This window comes from Calonectris borealis, chromosome 2, assembly GCF_964195595.1.
Source record: "Calonectris borealis chromosome 2, bCalBor7.hap1.2, whole genome shotgun sequence".
Lineage (NCBI taxonomy): Eukaryota > Metazoa > Chordata > Aves > Procellariiformes > Procellariidae > Calonectris > Calonectris borealis.
In genome coordinates, this window is record NC_134313.1 from 44,861,963 (window position 1) to 44,879,669 (window position 17,707).

General features: G+C 40.0%; 1 long non-coding RNA gene across 3 annotated transcripts; it reads right to left on the reverse strand.

Annotated features, from left to right (window-relative positions):
• Positions 1-9,994: 9,994 nt before the first annotated feature.
• LOC142078776 (uncharacterized) lies at positions 9,995-16,267 on the reverse strand. 3 transcript variants are annotated; one of them, XR_012672345.1, is made up of 3 exons: positions 15,197-16,267; positions 13,291-13,530; positions 9,995-10,253 (listed from the first exon to the last, which is right to left on the reverse strand). It is a non-coding gene; the product is annotated as an uncharacterized LOC142078776 (long non-coding RNA). The 3 variants fall into 3 exon arrangements; XR_012672344.1 differs by having other exon boundaries at positions 15,142-16,216; XR_012672346.1 differs by having other exon boundaries at positions 13,291-13,589; positions 15,142-16,150.
• Between the last annotated feature and the right edge of the window lie 1,440 nt (positions 16,268-17,707).

Sequence of the window (17,707 nt, forward strand, 5' to 3'; positions counted from 1 at the left end):
AAGTTTTTAATCTGCTTATTTGACCTTTTTGATATACTGTTGATAACACTGGTGCTTGAATAATGAATTCTATCTGTTCTAAGCACTAGACTGATTTACTGCCTTCACAGTAGGTTTTGAAAAGTGTCATGTCATTCAAATGGGAATAAAAGTGAACGATGCAGTGTTATAGAGCAAAATGGTAAATATTGCCTTTAGTAAATGTCGGAGATATTGGAGCAAATACTTTGTAAGAAGATTCATGGAATATTTCTCTCTTTCATTAAAAGTATAAAGATAATTCTTCAGCACCTTTTTCCAAGGACTCCACACCTTTTTATGAATTCTCAGGTTTTTTTCTCATAGCTTCTCATGTATGTACTGCAGTCTGAGGTGCCCCAGAGTTTTGATGTGTTCATACCAATGGCTTAGTGTAAGCCAGTATTCAGAGTTGAAAAGATGTAAGAAAGCCTATGAGACTCTATTTTTGTGGCAAAGTTTTGGTATAGGGGAGGCTGCAGGGATGGCCTCTGTGAGAAGAGATCAGCAGCCCTGTCAGACAGAGCCAGTTCCAGGTGGCTCAAGCATGGACCCACTGCTGCCCAAAACTTCACCCATCAGCTGCTGGTGCCTCCGTAAAAGATATTGAAGAAAGGGTAAAAAATGCTCTGCAGCAGCTGTGAAAGATGAGTGAGAAAACGTGAGAGAAACAGCCCTGCAGACAGCAACATCAGTGAAGAAGGAGGGGAGGAGGTGCTCCAGGCAGTGGAGCAGAGATTCCCCTGCAGCCTGTGGTGTAGACATGGTGAAGCAGGTTGTCCCCCTGCAGCCCATGGAGGACGACACCAGAGCAGATAGCCACACTGCAGTCTGTGGAGGATCCTGCACTGCAGCAGGTGGACGTGCCCCCTGCAGCCCGTGGAGAACCCATGCAGGAGCAGGCTCCTGGCAGGAGTTGTGGCCTGTGGAGAGGAGCCCACACAGGAGCAGGTTTTCTGGCAGGAACTGCAGCCCTTCGTAAGCAATCTCCCTGTCCTTACCTCAACCCACGAGCTATTCCATCTCATTTTCTCCCCCTGTGCTGCTGAGGATGGGGAGTGAAAGAGCAGCTGGGTGGGCACCTGGCAGTCAGCCAAGGTCAACCCCCCACAGAGACACATGGCATATAGACACCATTTAAGAACCAGTTGGGGGTAGGGGAGAAGAACAGATGAAAATTTAGAAAATAAATCTAATTTCAGCCTGGTTCTGAACTGAGGGATTTCTGATCTGAGCAAGGTCAGAAGTGAGTGGACATTGAACGGATGATGAATGTATATATGATTCGTTCACCTTTCTTCCTAACCATGGAGATAGGTGGTTGTGATAGTTGGTAAATTAAAGAGTCTGCGGTGAGAGGCACAGGCTCTGTACATTTATATGTACCCCAAGCTCAGAGTGGAGAGAAGTGTTGCCACACAGCCCATACAACTTCTTATTTTCACCCAGCATTGAATTAAGACTTTATTTTGTTTTACAACTTTTCAGTTGCAAGCAAATGCTTGCTTGTAGCAAGATGCTATTTAATTAAACCTTAACCTGTCATTGTGAAGTTGAGGAATATTGCTTCCTTCCCCTTAACAAATGTGATACCCGGTAGGACTTGTTCAAGATGACAAAGAAATTCGGGGCTGAGATTAAACTGAAACCTGAACTCCTGCAGGATAGCACAGCTGCAATGATGGCGTTGGGGTGCTCTTGGTGCCAGCTCACACTAATCATAATGAATAAAGCCGTACTGATCTTTTCACTACATCTTTCTGCTGAATGTGTTCCCTGCATGAAGCAGAAATCTTGAAGGTAACAAAACTGTTCATCTCCTTTAAAATCTCCATGGTAATGCATATGCACAGGAAGGAGAGTTGTGCAGATGAAACCAAGTCAAAACCAAGCATACTTCCCTCTGCCTTTTTCCCTCTGGGCTTCCATGCCCAGCCTAGGGAGCTTCCTACATTGAAAATGTTGCACTTCAACAAGTGAATTTCAACCATTGTAATTCAAGATAAATATTATTTCCTCAGTGTTGTGGTTTAACCCCAGCAACTAAGCACCATACAACTGCTTGTTCTCTCCCCCCTAGTGGGATGGGGGAGAGAATCAGAAGAGTAAAAATGAGAAAACTCGTGGGTTGAGATAAAGGCAGTTTAATAGGCAAAGCAAAAGCCGTGCACGCCAGCAAAGCAAAACAAGGAATTCATTCACTCCTTCCCACCAGCAGGCAGGTGAACAGCCATCTCCAGGAAAGCAGGAAAGCAGGGCTCCATCACGCGTAACGGTTACTTGGGAAGACAAACGCCATCACTCTGAATGTCCCCCCTTCCTTCTTCTTCCCCCAGCTTTATGTGCTGAGCATGACGTCATATGGTATGGAATATCCCTTTGGTCAGTTGGGGTCAGCTGTCCCGGCTGTGTCCCCTCCCAGCTTCTTGTGCACCCCCAGCCTCCTCGCTGGTGGGGTGGGGTGAGGAGCAGAAAAGGCCTTGACTCTGTGCAAGCACTGCTCAGCAGTAACGAAAACATCCCTGTGTTATCAACACTGTTTCCAGCACAAATCCAAAACATAGCCCCATACTGGCTACTATGAAGAAAATTAACTCTATCTCAGCCAAAATCAGCACACTCAGTAATGTGAATGTGCAACTGGACATAAACACAGCACAAAACAGCTTTAAAAATTTGAATCAACTGTTACAGTTGTACATCTGCATATTTATTTTTATACCTATGTTTACATATAAACATACACACGCACATACATATACACATAGACAATATTATGTTTTTTCAGAAGTTATGCGATACTGTCTGAGATCAAAAATACTTTATCAAAAGTTTCTCCATTAATAAATATGTTCTAAAAATAGTCTGTTTACCAAAAACATTTAAAAGAACATTTTGATAATAGAATCAAAATTAAAAATGCTACTGAAAAAACCTTTTTTAAAGCTTACATCAGAATTAAGGATCTTTGAGATGAAACATATTTTTTTGTGTTCATTACAAATATGTATGGACATTACAAGATACATGACATCCTTCGTGTTCTACTATTTTGTTTTTTGGTGTTTGGATTCAATAAATGCTGTGGTAAGGTTCTGTGACAAATGTTTATTCAAATTGTGTAAGATACAAAGTGGAAATGTTTATACATTTTAAGAACAAGTTAGTCTTCGGTCTCGATTTTTGAGTTCCAGTGAGATTTCAAGAATAAACCAAATGGCAGAAAATGGGTTGGCTAGTTTTGGTAGCATTTGTATAATGATAATAGCACTGACATAAATACATATTGTCCTTCTGGACCAATGTCTTACCTGTTTTATGCCAAGAAGCTGTGGTTGATAGGAATTCTGATTTTTAATGTAATCCAGAAGACGATAGCTGGCATTACCGGTGGTGAGGTTTAAAAGTATTGACCCCCCCCTCCCTTTAAAACTCTTGTGCTCACTCTCTGGATTTTTTTTTTGGATACCTGGCAAGCTTTGCAACATTGGTGGTTTGTGTAACTTGGTCTCTGTGGCATATGGAAATAAATGTCACATTTTGTTCCCTGAAGTAGCACAGGGCTAAGGCAGTGCATGGTCCTGGGCTGTGTTGGTGGGGGTCTTGCTGACCACAGCGAGGGAAGACATGCTCCAGACCATGAAAGCTTCAGCACACTAACAGCAGGGGAACGAATGCTCCTCTTAGCATTACAGACACAGTAAAGTGGTGAAGATTTTACAGCCTTTGTCTAAACTCATCCATCAACTTTTTTCTCAATATAGGCGCAAAACATTTTCAAGTCCTAGCGTACAACCAGCTGGATGCTAAAGAGCAGCGTGAGGTTTGTCGGTACTACAGACATCTTGTTTACAAGGTTAAAAAACAGAGCTAGGCTATATCAAAGGGAAAACATTTGTATAGTCTCACCAAAGAACATTCCCCTGAAGCTCATGTAGCTGCTTGAAAAACTGCAGCCTGGTTTCCTCACAACCTTTTGTTCTTCATAGGCTGAGACAGTGGCAGAAGTGACAGGCTACAGCTGATAATTTTGGATACAATCAGACTGGATTTACGGAGGCCAGGGTTTCAACCTCAGACCTTCTTACAAGGAAGAAAACGTCTGTTAATTAAAACACTTTATTAAAGCATATTAAAAACTGCCTTGCCCTTGCCCTAGATAATGGCAGTTGTATGGAAGAAAATTTAGCTCTTTATAATTACTTCTTTTATCGTCCTGAGAAATCCACCATGTTAGAAAACCCAGGGACTCCTAGGGTAAACCTTGATCAGATGAAATAACCTTTTGATCATGTTTGAAAGCAAGACTGTTCTTATTCAAGCAAAGTCACAGTTAGTGTCACACCGAAGAAATATTAGCTGGTATGATACGCACCCTCAGCTGAAGGACATGATGAGCTGATGAATCTCACCGTACAAGGAGTGATAGTGTTACAGCTGCCTCCAAAAGTAGGTGATAAAGACAGTGGAATTACTGAAATATAAGCAAGGGTAAGGTCTGGTCTACAGAATGTTTATTCCTGGTCATAATGGAAAAAAAAAAAGAACATAAAATCCTCCTAGTCTTCTAGTTTGTGTTGAGTCTCCAAGGCACAGATGGTTGGAAAGCTGCCTTTTTATTTCTAAATTGATATATACTGTATTGAGACACAGTTTGGAGGAGTACTCCAAATACAATGAAAGGAAGTAACTGTGGAGATATTTTATATTTTTCATCTCTGAGGGACAAAAATAATTTCAATTTAAAACTCTATTTGTTACATTCAGGTGTAAATATGTACTGACACAATGGAGAAGTAAAATGTTACAGCAATTTCAAAGTAAATTTTGTATCTAAAGATGAATTTTCAGGGAAAATAAAGAGAAACAAGCAAGAAAAGGTCCATGCGGTTAAATAAGTATAATAAGTGTGGAATTTAACACAGTAATCACAGTCAACTTTAGAAGGTCAGGAGACCTTCCTGCATTCTCTCCGGACAGAATATAATCCAGCCAGAGAAGGGAAAAAAATAGCTGTCTGTGAAACGCCAATAAATTTTTCATAACCCTGTAGGACTATAATCTCCTTAGAACAGCGAAGATGTTCTGAACTTTTTGTATGTAACACTGGAGTCTAACATGTACTGAATCGATGTGGATTTCTCAGGGGGGAAGATTTCAGTTCTCAAGAATTTTCATTCTGTATTTAAGAATAACTTTAATGTCATGCTAGAGAATAGGAGAGTTTGTAGGCATGCAGTACTTGTCTAATCAAATGGCACAAACCATTTGAGCTATATGGTTGTTAAAACTGACTATTAACATTTTAAAGGAAGCAAGGAATAAAGCCTGCTTACAGTGGCTATAGACTAATTTATTCATTAAGAATAGCAATCCCAAAACTTATGAAGCATTTTATTGACCTCATAGCTACAGAAATTGGGTTAAGTCAAGCATTCTTTGGAGAACACTTTACTGGACATTTGGGTTTAGCAACAGAAGAGTTAGTGTCAGTTATTCTGTTTATAGCCACGAGTATGATTCGGGCTTTTCTTCAAACTGAATTAACGCTTGGACTGAATTCCCCTCCGAAGCGCACTCTCGAAGTGAACTACATCATTTGAGATACTCATAGTTTGTTGTTTCGGATTTAAGAGAAATAATCAGTGACCTCCTGATCTAGCCTCAGCATGAGGTCAACCCAGCCTCACTGGTGCCCACACCAGGCGTGGTGAGTCTTTCTCACCGACCGTAGAGGAAACTTGGGGGACTGACTTTGAGCAGACAGCAAATGCTCAGTGCGCTGAAGGGGAGCCCCAGCCCTGCAGGCGGGCTGCCTGGTCCTTTTGGTGTATAAGCAATTTGCAGCAGACATAGCCTACCACTCTTCATGTGCAAGAAGCTCGTTACAAAGGATCTTAATTTGGGGTTGTGCTAAGCATGCTGCTAACAAGCACCGATGCTACGACGGGTATGGAATAGGACCGTGGCAATATTCAAAATGCTCCTGTGAATGCGACCGGTCACGCACTTTTCAATGCAGTGGTTGTCTTGGCTGTGGGTACTGAAACCAGGTATGACCATGAATCGCTACCTGCCCTGAGTCTCCTATGGCACGAGGAGACAGGCCTCGGCATTTATATCTCATTTAGAACTAAAATTTGGGAATTATTTAATTTCTCCACGTTGGGGAGACGGTGACTCAGTGACTTTGTGATTCTGTGCTGTACAGAAGTAGCGTATGCTAAGAGGAGATAATGAGCTTTCTTGCTGTCTGTGTAATGGCAGCAGTGTGGATTGTTATGGATATTAGATGCTTCTTATTGCATTTTTCTTTCAATTGAAAATTTACAATATGGAAGACAGGCTAGCACAAAGTAATTTTGGAAGTTCCTGGTACAAAAATGTCAGAGGAGAGATCTAAAATATTAGAGACACCTTGATTAAAGAAAAAAAGGCAAAAAAAAGCAGTGTGATATATTCGTACTAGGTGGAAATAATATAGCAGATAGCTGGGTTAGGCAGAAGGAATGCTCCCATCATTTATCCAGTTGGCTCTGATGTGTCTCTTATCACTAAGAGCAGCAAAAGTAGTTTGTGGGTAGAGATGGGTATTCTTCATTTTCCCCTGTTAGCTTCCGATCCAGCAATTGGGGTCATGATGTAGCAGATTCCAAACACGAAGGCGTCTAAACATAAGGTCACTATAAGGTTTGTTCTGCCCACTTTAGGGCAGCACTATTGCCCACGTCAGAACTATCTGCTGGCTGTTGTGCCTGCCTAAACCTTCCCCCTGCCAGGCTCATGGGCATCCCATGGGAATCCTGCTTCAGGGCCTCCTGAGCTGTGCTCCTGCCCCGCACGTGGGCGAGCAAAGCAGGACTCCAGCCGGCGCTGGCCACAGCAAGGGGATGTCTCCGGGGTCTCCAGTTCTCTGGGAGCCCACGGTGACCACATCTAGTAGAGCTGTGAGAACTTTCCAGGCTCTTCAATCCGGCTACGCAAGAAGCAAATTGGTTGCCTCAGGATCAGATGTGCCTGATTCAAGGATCAGAAGTGTCCTGAGTTAATTTTAGCAGTTTCATTTTCGAAGGAATTTGCTTTACTTCACAGCTTATGTTAAGGACCAGGATCTCTCATTATAATTTACTCTCAAGAATATTTTATAGGATGTATTTTCTCTGGTTTCTTTTGCATACATTACCCTTTACAAAGAAAAATTTCAGTGCAAGTCTGCCATCATTCTTTAGGATTACTCCCTTTCCCCTGTGATTTAAGAATGTCCTGAGATTTCTGCCTGCTTTTGAAATGTGTTTTTGTAAAAAAACTTCAGTTTATGTTAATTTCCATACATAGAAAAATTCTCTAACTAATCTATTCTGTTACTGATTACACTTTATTAGTGGTGGACAAAGAAAAAACAGTAATCTACTTTTGCCAAACTTATTTCTCTGTTTCAAATCCTTGTTTCCCGTTTCCTATTGATCTTGAAACTTAATTTTCCAGACAAAGTAAGTATTTATTATTTTTTGTAAAGTACCTTTTGCAAGCCTCTCAGAGATTTAGTAAAAATAATGTATGATAAATGTAACTAAAATAAAAAGTAGATTGTAAGCTTAGTCCGAGTACTACCAATCCTGTCAACTGTAGAAATATAAAGGATGCAAAACTAATTAAGTAGGAAAGAAAAAAACATCAATGTTAACTTATATTTTTAAAAAATAACATGATGTTGATTACTTAGAGTTTAAACAAGAAGGCAAGTATAAAATAGTTAGTGAACTGAAAGCAATCAACATCATGCTGTTTTTTGAAGATATTACTAAGATATGACCTTTCCTTAGAACAGGTAACATTTCCAAGTTGTTTGCTCAATTTTAGTTTCAAATCGAGGTAAAACCAATGGTCTGATAATAGCGTAGCTTTTCACGTTGTCAAAATTGCATTTTAAATGGCCAGTTGCTGACATACTAATAAAATGGGTGCAAATAGGCACTGTATGCAAAGTTGGTGCCAAGGACATGTCATACTTTTCTTATGACGTTTAGTTGCTTCCCTGGCAGCAGAATGGCCACCAGCTTCGGCACTCCCTTGTCAGCCTTTACTTTGGATGAAGCAGCTTTCGCTCTGTGAGGTTTCAGTGCAGCAGCACAGCCCTCCATAACTGGTAGTAAAAAGCTTATGAAAAAATGAATCAACACTTCTCTCAGTGGTGGCTTTTCTTCCCTGAGGCAGTATCATACCAGCTGATTCAGAAAGGGAGCAATACGGTAATGAAGGTGCAGGAGCCTTTTGCTCTTTTTGTTGGGCCAAGCACATGTGTGACAGAACTGCAGAAAATTTGCACTCCCAAAGGCAGTCGCTCCAGGTGAAGAGCAGGAGATACCTCCTGACTCTCTGCCCCGAAACTGGACCTTCTTGGCTCATTAATGGAAAGCCATGTTCTCTGCTCCAATAAGAAATGGAGCAGTGGGCATTTCACATGTTTGGGCTCTCTATGAGCTGTTATGTGTCACAAATGGTGAACGTACTCTGGGGTCCATCCAGTGGCAAAGAGGCCACCCACGACTCATTTCTCCAGGCTTTGTCCATGGGGCTCATTCTAATTTGCAGCCAAAATAAAAAGTTTTAACCCACCTCCTTGGTTTCCACATGCAGCTTTTATGCAAACCACCAACTTTGTAAAGTGCTAATCCAGCCAGTAGATAACTAACAATATAACACACCTATCGAGGTATGACAAGCTTTGCAAATTCAGCTCCTCTCATTGGTAGCTTAAATGGTAGTCCAAGTAATAGACTGACAGAGAAATGAGTTGATATCTGCTTAAGGAGATATACACTCCAGTGGCTTACTTGTACTTAACATAAATGAAAATTCTGGCCTCAGAAATGTCTGTATGGTGATCAGGGTCTTGTTCTTCTGTCTTTAAAATGGAGGAAAGGCTCCTCATTCTGCTTTCTCATCTATTTCAAATCATTCAGCTATGTGTCATAGATCATTGCTTATTTCCCAACTACAGAGATCAAAAGTATTCTCATTATTGCACTTCCTGCTCCTATTAACCAATCTTATCCCAGAAAAAAAAAATCTAAACGCCTGGTCTTTTCCATGGTCTTTAATGTTTATGTTGTACCTAATTTGACCTTTTCACTATGAGCTGGCATCTCTGTTTCTTCACTAAATGGGCATTGGCTGTCCTTCAATGCCCTTGCCTCATTGCAATGTAGCTGCGATATCTGAGGAAAGGATCTCTTTCTTTAGTAACCACAAATGAGGCTTGGGAGCAGAAACTCCTTTCTTCCTGATGAATACTTCCATTTTTATGAACAATGCTTGTATTTTTCTTCCTTCCTTCTGGAAACTGATTTTTTTAAACAGGTTGTTGTTCATATTGATCTTCATTGATTACAGGTAGCTTGTTTTAATCTTATAAACCTTGGATAATATATTTGATTTATAGTGAACAAGCAGGTTTCATTATTAAATTAGACTTGGATGGGATAAAAATTATAAAATCACAGAATTATAGAATGGTTTGGGTTGGAAGGCACCTCTAAAGATCATCTAGTCCAACCCCCCTGCCATGGATGGCAGGGACATCTGTCACTAGATGAAGTTGCTCAAAGCCCCATCCAATCTGATCTTGAGCACTTCCAATGATGGGGCATCCACAGCTTCTCTGGGCAACCTATGCCAGTGTCTCACCGCCCTCACCATAAAAAATTTCTTCCTTATGTCCAATCTAAACCTACTCACTTTCAGTTTAAAACTGTTGCACCTTGTCCTGTCACTACAGGCCCTGGTGAAAAGCCTTCCTCCATCCTTCTTATAATTCCTCTTTAAGTATGGAAAGGCCGCAATAAGGTGTCCCCGGAGCCTTCTCTTCTCCAGGCTGAACAACCTCAATTCTCCCAGCCTTTCTTCATAGGAGAGGTGTTCCATCCCTCTGATCATTTTTGTGGCCCTCCTCTGGACCCGCTCCAACAGGTCCATGTCTTGTAAAAAACTCCTGTTATGGATTTGTTGTCACACGTCATAGTTATTTTTTTGTTGATTTTTTTTCTTGTAACTGAGCTCATCTTCAAAGCCTTTTTTCTTTCCATGTTTTTTTCTTTTCCTCAGTGACTCTCCTTTTCCATTTTCCTTGCTCAGACATTCTTCATCTTTTGTGGCAGCTAATGTCATCTTCCTCTTCTGGCAGGTGGAAGCAGTGGATCAGGATTCATGTTGCAGTCTCCGTCATTACTTTGTACCTATCAAGAAAATAGATTAAACAGTCATTGCAGGAAGATAGTTCCTTCTTTCTGCTGTTACTACAATCCAGATCTCCAGTGCATTCCACTATAGGGACTCATTTTTCTGCATCACATTTTTCTTGAAACAGGAGAATTTTCTATTCATCTTCCCTGAGGCCAGTTCCTACTTATAAAATCTCAACTCCATTGGAACTGGAGGGTAGGACAACACTGTTTTCAGCATGCTATCTTCTTTTAATCTCCAACCATAGGAAATTGGTTAATTTTGAAGGTATGCCATAACTGGCAGCGCCATAGTCTTACTGTGCAACATACAGAATGCCTACAATCCAGAAGGTATCAAATTGCATTACTTGTTTTTAGGTAAAAAGAACAAAACTAAATGTCACATGTATCTTTCTGTCTATCTCTCCTAATGGTTTTTTAAGCCATTGGCTGATTTTAACCCAGCTTGTCAAAAGAATAATCAAAAGGATTTAATACACATGAGATGAGTTTAGTGAAACTGAATGGTTGGATGGAGAAGAGAGAGCACGTTAGGAGCCCCATATGAGGGAGAGGCTGAAGAAGGAGGTTTTAAACAGGACAGGAATTGTTCCAGTACTGCTAGGGCAACTTATTTTATTTTTAAAGCATTTATGAGTTCTTAAAAGTCTCCATGATGACCACTGACCTGGCTTGGCTTAGATTAGTTGTCTGGGGCACAGTGCCTTATTTTGCTATTTATATCAGGAAAGTAGAAAAACAGACAGAAGTGATGTACATCTAATTCCTTCCAAAGCAAGTACACTTAAAAATGTAGTATGTGATGAAGTGTTTAATAAATATGTGTTTTCCAAATGTCAGTTTGAGCATCATGTATCCACTTGAAACAGTGCATTTTTGCCAATCCATTACTGCCTCTAAGTCTGTGATTGAGGGGTTCTCTGGGAATAGCATGTTGATTAACTTCAGTAACAACACGTTCTGCATTTTTCTCTAGACTGGAAGCATGTCATCTCTGTGGAACATATATAAACTAGATAGACTATTATGTTGGTTTATAGCTTTGCATTCTAGATTAGCCATGAAGATTACATTAGCCTCATTGCAAAATAAATGTTTGTTATCTGTACATTTTTTCTACTATTAAAATATACCACTTCATATCCATCCTTGGTCCCCCTTTCAAATATTTAATATTTTATTATGTCCATAATCAAAACAAGCTTAAAAATTAAAATTAAAAAAAAAAAAAGCTTTCATACTAAATGAATGTTTTCCTTAGACACTTATGCATGGTGGCAAATTTATGTAGATTTAATTATAAGCACTTAAATGCCAATAACTGTCCTTCCAAATTCAGATTTTTTTTATTAATAGCAAGGAAGCAATTCACCAAATTCTTCTTGTGAAAACTTATATGCAAGGTTTTCCATGTAAGAGCTAGGTGAAAAACTGTCTAAAGATTTTTTAAAAAGGCAGGATATGCAGTTAGGAAGAATTAATTGTTGAAAATTTCCATCTTTCATGTACTAAAAATTTCTTTTTCTATGTTTTCTAAAACCCATAAATATTGGAAATTACAGGTATAGCCATGATAATGAAGCAGTCAATGGGTGTTTTTCTGTTGACTGGAAAATGGTCAGGATTTTCCCTCTATTTTTATTGTAGCTGTTATTACCTCAGTTTTATTAGTCCTATTGGCTACTGGAAGTACCTAGCTATCGCAAATGAGTGGTTTAGAGGCCGTTTAAAGAATCACGTCAAAGAAATTAGCAGAAAGTGATTTTAATAGAGATTTACAAAGGTGCGACCTAATAGAATTCGATGGCAAGGTTCACTCTATTACTTATTACATGGGTGAAACATATAAAGGAAAATCATCTAAGGGTTTATATTTCAGGGACAGTCTAGGTTTCATTCACAATTTAGCAACACTTAATTATCAACTAATCATTAACAAACTTTAGTAACCTCTAATCATTAACTAATTCAATAGTTGCAAAGTGAGTTAGTAAGTCTACTACAATCACAACTTAATTACAGATTATACTTACTATTAGTTCACACACATAGAGAAACATATGTATATATATAAAAAAACATACAGAAGGTACCTGTTAAAAATTCCCCTCGATTTCAGTGAAGAAATATTCACGTCGAATGTCTAGGCATTCCCTCTCAACGGGCGAAGGGTTGAGCTTCGAAAGGGACTCACCCAGGACCCAGTGGTCCTCCGAATATCGCAGGCCTGAAAGATCGCAAGCCCTGAGAGGCTCCCACTCAGAGGGAGATGCTGGGTGCAGCCGTTGCGGTCCAGGAGAGCTCAAAGGGCCTCACTTAGGACCACCGTTTATAGGTTCGCAAGATGGTTGGCTTTAGTCATCCGTAAATTTCCATCCTGGCCACAGTCCCAGGTGGTAATTACTAAAGAATTCTCAAGGTTTCGGTGTTGTTCTACTGGACACCGGGGCCAGGCAGTAGGAGGATGTTCCCAGCCTCAGCTATGCAGAGTTTCTGATACAGTCAAGGAGCGCTCAACTGCCAGACTTCAGTACACCAAGGCCGAGGTTTCACGGAAATTTCTGAGATCAATAAGCGGCCCAGATCAACAAGTGGCCCAGGGAAGAAAGGGGGGGTATGAATGCACCACCACAATCCACCCCGTGACTAAAGTCAATCCATCTTGATCACAGAGTGGCGGTGTGGTCGCCTCTTGCCTCTGTGCCTATAAACAGATCAATGCCATATTCCAATTGAAATTTGAGGGAAATTTTTGGTAGGTATACTTAATTATTAATATACTTAACTATTAAGGTTTTATTAAGTACAATTAAGCAATGTCATACATGTGAGGAGGTTTTGGTATTAGTGCCATTTGTTTAGTTATTTTCCACACTTTAACACATAGAATAATGTTCAACAATAAGCATAGCACAATAGAAATTAGTAAAATTGTCATGGGATGTAAAACCCAAATCAAAGTTCCTGTTACTGTTGGTGACCATCCAAATAAAACATCCCACCAGTGATGTTCTCCATCCTTTATCACCTTTTCTAGGACATGATGTATCTTCTCTGCATCATGATGGACCGTAATCAGAGTTCTTTGTCCGTTGTTTCGAATCTGGTTTAGCAATTGACTCAGGTCATCATGTTGTAACAGTTTTCGTACTAATGTAAGATTCATTCCAATGGGGGTAGGTAGTAGATCTTGACAAGATGCATAGCTTGATTGTAGCAACTGATGGGTTGTAACAGGAGCTGAATAGTTGAAGTTGCATCCCATAATCTTAGTAAAATTACAAACACAGATATTTGAGTGGTTAGATGTTTCCACAATTACGTTATCTATATGTAAATATAGAATCACAAAGAGTTCTTATGCAAACACACACATCCAACATATATAAGTACAGTTTCAGGGGTTTCATCAGGATGTATTTCAAAATTACAAACACTTTGTTCAGTGTCAAGACAAATGTCTTGAGCTTTGATGGTATTGCTTTCACAAATAAACCCCTGTTGTTCTCGCACAACACATGCATCAACATCAATAGTTTGCCATTTATTCCCATTTTTTTGGGCCCATACTCTATGTTCTAATGGGTAGAGTACCTTTCCATTGTGATTTTATCCCAGCGCAATGATTGGGTATATGATATATACTGAAGCATTGTGTATTGTCAAAACAAAGGCTGTGACTTTGCTGTCAGCGGAGTCGTAAGTAAAATTGACTAGACGCCACCAAGATTGAAATTCTTTTTCAAATTTAGTTGCATTATCCCAAACTACCTTTCGGATTTCAGTGGGCAAGGTGTCCTCATCACCTTCCCTTATAATTGCTGCCATGGTAGATTGTATCCATAATTGAGCCTGGATGCAACTAAGAGCTAGAGAAATATTATTTTGAATTATGTCAAATGCATTTGTGATTAGTTGGTGGTCCTTTTCATTAATTCTTTCCCATGTAGGCAATATATTAGCCAAAAGCCACTGGCTTGTTCCTAATGCTGTCAAAGAAGATCGTAATGGCTGTTCTAATTTAAGTAAATCACTTGTTGCTGAATTGATTTTGTTTGCTAAAACTTCAGCATCCAGTTCAATATTCCTAGTCCCGTTCCCAGAACGCCAGTTAGATCTCTCCTTGATCGTTTTGGAGAGGTGAGGGTTCGCCCATGCACCCACGCTAGCCATCTTGTAAAAGACGTGTTCAGGAATGGTGAGCAAGTAGGTTTAATTGTAGAGATATCAACTTGCATTGATAGCTCCACTCGTTTTAGAGACCACGATGGATTAAATAGCACTTGCTGTTGTCCTATGTTCTTGATTACATAGGGACCAATGTTATAAATGTAAGGAGACAGTTTGATAGGAGGCTGAGTTGGTGAATGTGGTTGTGCGGTATCAATCCTGAATTGAAAACCTAAGCTGGAGTGAGAGTTACGGTTTGTCCAAAGACACATTATGAGTACTGAATGGGATATAGTAAAAGTATACCAGCATTCATGTTTAAATGGACAGGTATGTATGTCGTCTTTTCCTTCAATGTTGTTTACAACAATGTGTAAGGTTGCTGTCATACATTTAGTATGATTTTCAATTCAGCATCCTATCGAAATGGTGTCTCCTTTGGTTCCCTTTAAGGATGGAATTTGTTGGTTTTCATTTTCATCTGTAATAATGTCGTGGTTTAACCTGGCAGGCAGCCAAATACCACACAGCCGCTTGCTCACTCCCTCCCCCCCCAGTGGGGCAGGGAGAGAATCGGAAGGGTGAGAGTGAGGAAACAAACTTGTGGGTTGAGATAAAGACAGTTTAATAGAACAGAAAAGGGAAAATAATAATAATAATGATAATGATAAAATATACAAAATGAGTGATGTACAATGCAATTGCTCACCACCCGCGCTGACCGATAACCAAGTAGCGATCGGTACTTCCTGGATCACGCCTACCATTCATATACTGAGCATGACGTCACATGGTATGGAATACCCCATTGGCCAGGTGGGCTGGCTGTTCTGGCTGTGTTTCCTCCTCCCAGTCTTGTGGGCGTAGTAGCTTGGTAGCTTCCTGGAGGATAGTTGTCCTTGACAAGATACTTAGCAACAACTGAAAACATCAGTGTGTTATTAACATTCTTCTCATATTAAATCCAAAACACAGCACTAGGAAGAAATTTTAACTCTATCCCAGCCGAAACCAAGACAAATAATCCATTCCTGCCTATGAAAGGTGATGTTATTGTGTAGTGCTATTGCAGATAAATTTAGATTAGATGTAGGTATGTTAAAAGGCACATATGCATCAATCCACGGCCACCCTGTTTTACACAAATTCTAAATTTTTCATTCATTAATGATAAAATCAAACAACAGTTCTACACCACGATTACCCCAAAAGCAAAATGCGAGTACAGGTTGTGTAAAAGTGAAATTGTACCAACAATCTGGTTCTGGTGTCTTATAGCAAGACTTCTCATTGTTTTTAGGTTTAGAGAAATTGGTGTAGTATATTTTAATTTTAGTGGATTTTTCGTGGGTAGATCCATTGATTACATGGCACCCTATTTTTATTTCTTCCCCTGGTGCGGCTTGAAGTGATAAAATTTGATGAATGTTATTGTTATTGTGAGATATCTTAATTTCTTTCTGGTGTAGTGTCTCCCATCTCCATTCATCTTTTGAATATGCCTTGTTCCCATGTATAACTAAAATAGCAAGGTTCAGGTTTGTCTTGTCTGTTGGTAGGGTTCCCACACGTCCAGTGTAATTTAGTAATGCATGGTCCCAGGGATCTTGTGTCTGAACTAAAAGGATTATACTTATCTCGACTAAAAGGAAAAATAAAATTGGGTTGGGGAGATGCTGCTGCTGTTGTTATTGCCATCGGTATAGGTTCATCTTCTCCTGTTAAAAAAAAAAGAAAGACGACGTTTCGGTGGGGAAGGCCGAACGGGTTACCCCTTTTAGAAAGAAGGAAAAATCCATCTAGTACTGATTCTATGTTTTGCATCACTGCTCTCAGTAGCTTCCCAAGCAAGTGGGCCACGGGGTTTAGTTAGAGTCATAGGCACAGTTCCAATTTGTGGTAAATTTACCATAACAGGTTGTTCTGGCTGTAATGTTAGCGGACATTTTCTTTCATCAGTAGGGGGAGTATTAGATTTAGCTTTTACAAAGAATGCTCGGCTCACAGGGCTTCCAGTGGGTCCGTATCAATTGTTTAATTGATGGAGTACTTCGGAAAGTCTTGTATCCCACCAGACTTCGTGTGGCTTAAGGCTCTTTTTTAATAAGCCATTAGCTCGTTCTATCATCCCATTTGATTGGGGGTAGTTGGGGGTGTGGAATACCCATTGAATTTCTTTCTGTTCTGCCCATTCTTGCACTTCCCTATTTGTGAAATGTATGCCATTATCACTTTGGATAGCATCAGCAGTAGGTAGACTAGAGAACCAAGAAGATAGTCCTTGTACTGTGTTTTTCCCATCAGCTTTTCGGCATTTAGTTGCCATAAGCAAGCCGGAGACTACTTCTACCCCTGTGAGGATATATCGATATCCTGCAGAAGATTTTAGTGGCCCAATGTAATCAATTTGCCATCTGGACCACAGAGTCTTTCCCTGACTGATATGTAAGGATGGTGCTTTAGCAGGGTGATTCGTTTGTAATTTTAATTTACATCGAGGACATTCTGTAAGAATAATTTCACAGGTTTTCCTGTCTAGAGGTCAACCCTTACTTTGTGCAGCAAAATAAAGTGCTTCTTTACCTGTATGACCTAATTTTTGATGTAGCCATTCTCCCAATCGATACCACTCAGAATTTAAGGAATTTCCTACTTTTATTTTTCTAATTTTTGCCAATTCATCTACCTTTTGATTCCAATTTGTGGCTGGTTCATTATTTTTGGCATGAGCTTTAACCCATCCCATCTTGAATGGAGTGTTTCTGGCTATTTTAAGTAATAGTTGCCAATCTTGAGATCTCCAAACTGGAGATCTATTTACTTCCCAGTTCAGCACTTCCCACTGACAAAGCCACTGTGTGGCACCTGCCCACTTCATAGGAGCTGACATAGATAACTTTTGCTCCGTTTTGTGCTGCTAGAACAACTGCCCTTAATTCTCCTACTTGTGCACTACCTTCACCTTCTTCTATGATTTGTTTGCCAGTGTTGATGTTTAATGCAGCAGCCTTGTATTGCCATCTGCCATCTATTCTGCTTGCTGAGGCATCAGTAAACCAAGTATCTTCTGATGGTGTTCCCTCGGAAAAAGGAGGTGCATTTCAAATAGGTGAGGGTTTAAAACATTGTTGTCATGCTAATGGGTCTGCATTTATAGGCATCTGTAATTTAGAGAGTTTAGTGTGTCCTTCAGTTAATCTCATTTCTTCCGCAATTCCTGTCAAATAAGCATACCATTTCCTAATTGTAGGCTTTTGTACAATTCCTTCTGGGGG